The sequence below is a fragment of the Harpia harpyja genome, chromosome 19 (assembly GCF_026419915.1).
Source record: "Harpia harpyja isolate bHarHar1 chromosome 19, bHarHar1 primary haplotype, whole genome shotgun sequence".
Taxonomy (NCBI): Eukaryota; Metazoa; Chordata; class Aves; order Accipitriformes; family Accipitridae; genus Harpia; species Harpia harpyja.
Window position 1 is genome coordinate 23,787,596 of NC_068958.1, and position 6,653 is coordinate 23,794,248.

Below are 6,653 nucleotides of genomic sequence, written 5' to 3' on the forward strand. Positions count from 1 at the left end.
AACACAGCCCCCAGTATTTGTTCTGAAACCTGCCCAGAATTGCTTTGGCCTCAATGAGACCGGAGGATTATTTTCCTTAAGTATTTTTAAACCTGGAGCCTGGCAAGTACCAGAGGGCTGGGATTTCCTGGCTTGAGTGCACAGGTCATGGACGGCAAGGAGCCTGCTCCCGCCACTCCACCTGGGAAGCGCGGACTGCCAGCGCGCGGCTGAACCAGGACGACCAGGCTGGCAGGCGCTTGGGAAGGAAGCCACCTGCAGAGCGGCCGTGCCTGCTGCCCCGGGGCTCCATGTGTGCAGCCCCGAGGGGCTGAGCACCCGTCTGTCCGCGGAGGAGGCACCGAGCCCTTTCCCTCAGCACCAGTGCCAGCACCAGCGCAGAGCCCCGTGCCGCAGCCACTGCCCAGCCCGGGCTGCTTTGTGTCTGGGCGACTGCCAGGAAGGAAAGGCAGAAGCTGCAGGGAGGAGGTCAGGGATGTGCTCGCTTTCTCCTGCACCAGTAAAGGGGATGCAGAGCCCTCAGGTGAGCTCCTGATGGTTCAGATTGGGTGTCCAAGCAGGAGCTCCTCTGGAGCCGTATTCATGCCTGCTGAGTGAATGTGACCCTGCTCGGGGGGCCGCAGGGAGGCAGGGCGGACATTAGTCCGTGTGTCTGTTCCCTGGCAGCCCTACCCAGGTCCCCCCACCCAGCACCCTGCAGAGCCTCTTGCCCACAGGGATGGCAGCAGTGTGGGACCATCTAGCCCTACTCTCCCTCTCTGGGCTGGCTCAATACCTGTAAGTCCCCACAAAATAACCTGCCAGAGCCCATCAGGTAACGAAAAGGGAGGGAAAGGCAGCACCTGCGCCATGCCATGCCAGCAACGCCCCAGCTGGAGCAGCCGCCTGCCCCCTTCTCTGCAGCCACTGCTTTCCTGGCAGCGTCCCAAGCATGGCTGCACCAAGAGGTGTCCCAGGGCATGCTGGCACTGAGCACTGCTGTGCTCTGTGTCCCCGAGATTACTGGGCACGGGGGAGAGTAGAGCACAGCTTGGAGGAGCGGTGAGGCTGCTCTAATGCAGGTGCGTTTTTAAAATACCCTGCCATTCGCCCACAACCCCGCAAGCTGCATGAAGGCGAGCATGGGTGAAAGGAAAGCAAATGCAGGCTCTGCGTGCTGGCAGTTTCTTCGTGGCTGAGTTTATTGGTGCTGCTGTTTCAGTCTTTCCCTTGCTGGCAGGACCCGGCAGCAGAACAGCCGTGGTTTGCTCCCATTCAGCGCTGGTGAGCACACGACCTATTGTGTGCACATGTAAATACACATTTGTGCTGCTTGTTCCAAAACCCCACTTGTTCCGTTCCCAAAGAGCCAGGACTGACAATGTCAGGAAAGCCTCTGTCCCCCCAGCTTTGTTCGACTGTGCTTGTTTGGAGGAAAGATCCCCGGAGAGGAGCTCGCAGCCGCTGCATGCCCTGACAGGCTTGCTGTTGACAAGGAGCAGCCCCTGGTTGCAGGCAGAGGTGGGGGAGCCCGTGGGCTCTGCTCCCTCCCAGGGCCCAGTTCAGCATCGTTCCGGCGGAGCGGGGAGAGGAGGCGATGGGGCCCCGGGCGCTGGCCGGAGCCCATCCCAAAGGCTCGCTTGGAGCCGGTTCCTTCTGAAGTGAGTCAGGTCCCTTCCCTGCACAAACACAGGCCTAAGTCCGGCACCGCCAAAGTACACTGAAAGCTGGAGGCAGTCCTGGCCCCAGTACAGGCTTTTGGGACTTTGCCTTTTGCTGCCGCGGAGGCTGGGATTTCTTGCCCTGCCAGCAGCGAGGGTCGGAGCGGGATGCAGGTGGCTTTTCCCTGGGAAGCGGCTGCTGCTTCATCAGGGACCTGCCTGCTGCCGCGTCCACCGCTTGGCCGACCCTCCTCTCGCCTCTGCCCCGCCGGGATGCTCTGCCCGCTCTGCCCGCTCTGCCCGCTCTGCCCGTGGCCTCTCCCACTCTGCAGGTCCTAATCCTCTGTCTTCACCCACAGCCCCCTCACCAAACGCCCTCGGCATTTCTGCTGCTGCATGGCCGGCTGCACAGCCAGTCTCCAGGAGACAGTGCTGTCCGTAGTGGTGAGCAGCAAGAAGACTGAAAACACATTTAAGGAGAAAACAGAAAAAGGAGAAAACGCATTGACAGACCCCGAGTCTTTCCAATCCCTTACAGACTTCCAAGTCCACGTTACCAGGGATAAGGTTTGGGTAAATACTGCAAAGTGTCTGTTAAAATTAGCTCTTGCTGGCAAATTCAGTTCTGCTTTCTTCATGTGCTTTTTTTGTTTGGTTTACACAAACTCTGGTGGCTGAGCCATACAGGCAGGAGAAGTTGCATAAAACAATTTAATCACTCCTACGTGCAAGCCAGAACTGCTTCCTCACCCAGGCAGGTGCCCCATGAAATGTCTTTTGACCTACCTACCCACCACGGCGGCACAACAGCCCATGGCATGAATGCCGGCATAGGTGCAGGGCGCGTGCACACTCTGTCTCCAAAAAGCCTCAGAAGAAAATCCTTGCAACAACCACAGCTACCATCTAAACAAATCCCAGATCTTCCGTAAACAGAGAATGGGGTTAAATGTGCCTAATAAGCTGCTCATTCTGAATTATCATCCCTGCTCTAATAATAGCCGATAAACTAGTCTTTTGTGGGACAACAAACATTTCTGTTATTCCCCAAGTCCAGCTTCGGGATAAATAAAGCCAGCCCTTGTTTTTAAGCAGGAGGTCATGCTCCATCTTAGGATAAAGGCGCTGCTACCCTTTCCCTGGTTTACAGGCTTAAAAGAACAAAATGTATTGAGTGATACAAAAAGTCAGAGAAAATTAGAGCAGGAGCAGCTAAAGACAAGTCACACATGCTGGCATTAAGCTCCCTTCACATGTGTGTTTAGCAGATAATTTGTTATCATCCCAGTCCAAAGTTAACCTGCTGGAAAGCTGCTGTGGGAGAGTTGGCTGCATCTGCAATGGTTCAGATTTCAGTGTTTCAGCTGGGTGCAAACAAACCAAAAAACGCTATAAAAGCTTGTTTTTGATTAAACCTGTTGCTGCTGGGTACAAATACTTATTTTCTGGGTGGAAGTTCATTGGGGCACAAACACCAAAGATCATTAATCCCCGGTAAAACACAGACTATGCCCAGTGCCATGGCTCGGCAAGCAGCAGCTCTCGTGGTGACACTGCCCCACGGTTTCCACTTCCCCATCCCAAACTGGAGGGGCGAGGGAGGAGGAGGAGGAGGAGGGTGCCGGGGTTTCCTACCGCCCTCCGGCAGCCCCGGGCTCGGGGGATCTGGGCACAGGCCCCGGTGGGCCAGGGTCTCGCACCGTGGTGCTGGCTGGACGGCTGCCCTCCGCTCCCAGCAGCGCTCCCGACCCCCCGTGCGGCTCCGGGTGCCCCAGCGCAGGGGCGGCCTCCATCATCTCCATCTCCTTGGGGCTGCAGGGCCACGGCAGGAAGCTGTGGTCACGGCTGTTTTTCTGCCTTAGCTCATCTGCTATTCTTACACACCTCGGGAGGGCGAGCTGTATTTTCACTGCCTCAGAGATGGGATTTGCCTCCGTTATGCCTTGGAAAAGCAGCCGACTGTGTTGCAGGGAGCCGAGGGAGCGGAGGCGGAGGCGCATGGTCTGGGCTTACAGGAGACATTTGTCACAGGGCCAGCAGCAGCCGCAGACCCCGCTTCCAAGTCCCACGCAGCATCCCAGGCGCCAGCCCCCCCCTGCCTCCGCGGGGTGCCCTGATGGTGCTCCCCCAGCATATCTGGGGCTCAGCTCTCCCAGAACGGGCACTTTCCCTCTCGGGGTCTGGGCTCTGCCGAAACCAGCCCACACGGGGGGAGCCCAGCACCAGGGGCAGGCGGTGGGCAGCTGGCTCCCGAGTGCTGCGTGCCGGCCAGGCGATGCTGCGTGCCAGGCTGCACAGCCGCCTCTCCCCTCTACCCGGGGGGGCCATCCCCAGGCGAGAGCCCAGCCCCAGTGCCGCCGGGGCAGGAATGGCCACGCCGCCACCTGCCAAGACCCCTCACGCCCCCAGGGTCTCTGCGCCCTGCCGCAAAGCCCGGGCACCGCGTCCCAGCCTCTTGTGTGCCTCAGATAGCCCCAGGTCCCAAATGGCACCAGCCACCCTTGGCTAACTGACCCCCCCCCCCCCGCCGTCTGGTCTCAGACCAAGCTTCAGCAAAGGGACATCATCCCGGGCAGGTCCCCATGTGTCGCCAGCCATGGGCATGCCGGGGCTGCGCGTGCATGTGGCTGTGTAATGCCGTAACAAGATTACCCTGTGACATGATGGCTGTGAAATAATCCATGGTATCATTCAGTAAATCCTGGGATCCAATTACCCTTCCACATGACACCCCTTCCCAGGCACGGGGAGGCCGGGGGCCCGCAGCCCAGCGCCCTGCCCCTCCGGCAGCCGCCTGCTCGGCTCCTCCGCTCCCCTGCACCTCTCTGCCTCGGTGTCATTTAAGATTAGCAAAGTTTGCGTTGCCCTGCGGGAGCCCCGACCCTCTGCAAGGCTCTGTTGTGTTTTCTCGCCTGGCTGCGTGCTCCCCAGCATCATGCTGACCTCCCTGCCCAGCCAGCCTCGCACTCCCTTGCTGCCCTGGCAGCACCAGACCTGGTTGAGCTGGTGTTCGGATGGCTCAGGCGGCGATGCCAGCCTGCGTGGGATGGTAAGGGAGCCAGCCTGGCCAGCCGGGAGGTCCGTGGGATGTGGGAGAGGTGAGCAACACCACCCTGTTGAACCTGGCTGTGCGGAGAGCCCTGGCGCACACCCTGCCTCCCACAGCAGCACAGTTGTTTGCAAACAGTTTTCCAGGGCATTTTCCTTGTCCCAGCAGCTGCTCCCTGCAGCCAGCATATCCCTTTCTGTGAGAATAAAGCCCGGGGCACGGGTACACCAGCACTCCCCGGCCCCGGCAGCGGTGCCAGGGCACGCACGATGCCCTGCGGCCGGTTCGGCGCGCTCCACTGCAGGCGCCACAGTTGCTCTGGGCCCTGGCAGGTGTTCAGACACCAGCGCTGCTGCCAAACCAGGCAGGGAGTGTGGCCAGCTGCAAATTTCGGCTTCGTTTTTGGAGCCTTTGAATCGCTGGCCAGCTGCCAGGTTTGTTATTTGTTAGTCTAAGTATTTTTTTCCCAAGTGAATTTCAAGCTGGCGAGAGGAGCCGGGTAGAGGGAACTTGGCGGGGGCCCTTGGCATCCGCAGCGCCGGGGGAGCGGGGGCGAGGGCAGGATGCTGTGGCATGGTCCGCCCGGCCTGGGAGACCCCAGGCAGCAGGGCAGCGGGCTGCGGTGGTGCCAGCAGAGCCCTCACGCCAGGAAACCTTGAATTGCACCTCAGCTGCAGAGGGAATACAGCCGAAACTCCCACGCACGGGGCAGAGTTCATGGACCAGCCTGTCTGGAGCAGGGTCTGCACCTCTGCAGATCCCTAAGGAGGCAAGAGCCTCAGTGAGGTGTCAGAGGCTTGCGGCCCCAGGCATGGAGCCCCAGGGCGAGCAGGAGATTCGTAACACCCATTTCTGTCTGAAAAACTCCAGGGTCCCACCTGAACCAGGGCTAAGGCCATGCCGAGGCTGAGGTCTGTGTCCCGGCTGGGTCTGCTCAGCTGGATGCTGGAGCCCACGAAGGTGCACCCTGGCCCTGCACTCGGACCCCACGCTGCCCGGCCGCCCTCTGGCACGGGGGGGGGGCTGCTGTGCAGCTGCAGCTTTGTGCTCAGCCAGTTTGCACTTGCTGAGCCCAGGGGTGCAGGCAGCTCCCCTGGAAAGGCACCCGGCTCCCGCTCCCAGCCACGCAGCCACAGAGGCACGGGCAGAGCTCACGGGTGGCTCGCGCTCGCCGGGGTGGCCCTGGGAGCCAGTGGGCAGCCACCGGTGCCCTACGGGCTGCACCGGCACGCAGCTGCCCCGGCCTCCCAGCCTGTGCGAGCAGAGTCAGTGGGGATCAGGAAACAAAACAAAGCAGGGGCAATTTGCAGGGGAAGAAATTGCTCTTCCACCTTGGAAACCTGAGCCTCAGATCCATTTCGCTCCAGAGAAGGGAAACAAAAGCTTTGGGAGGGAAGGGCCAGGAGGATTCCTCCAAGGCCAGGGAGCCATGGGGCAGGGAGCTGTGGGACCAGGGATGGGACTGCAGCAGGGAGGCAAGTGTCAGCAGGAGGGAGCCTGCCGGGCTCTGGCAGGAGCAGGGCGCAGGCGACTGGAGCGTGTCCTGTTGTGTCCCCCGCACTTCCCAGCTCCCTGCTGCCTTCCCTGCCATTGTTCATCAGCCCCGGGCGTGAGGCACGGCGTGGAGACTGGCTGCCCTTCCTCCCTGCCTCCCGCCCTGGCTCCCGCCCCACCACCTTGCAGGCGATGCCCGTGCCCAGCTGCCAGGGCACGTGCCACCGGCTCCCCAGGAACGTGGGGCCGGGGCACCCTCCCCTCCTGCCTGGCCCGACACCCAGCTGCTGTGGGGAACAGCAACTGGCTCATCCCAGGATGGGGTGGCAGCAACCAGCACCTCCCCAGGAGCCAGCCCAAGGCCAGGATCTGGCCCCACACAGCCAGGGATGCTCACAGCAGTCAGGGCAAGCAGGCAAGGGGCTCTGGCGATCCCCTGGTGCCCCACTGGCCTCTCTGTTTAGACGGGT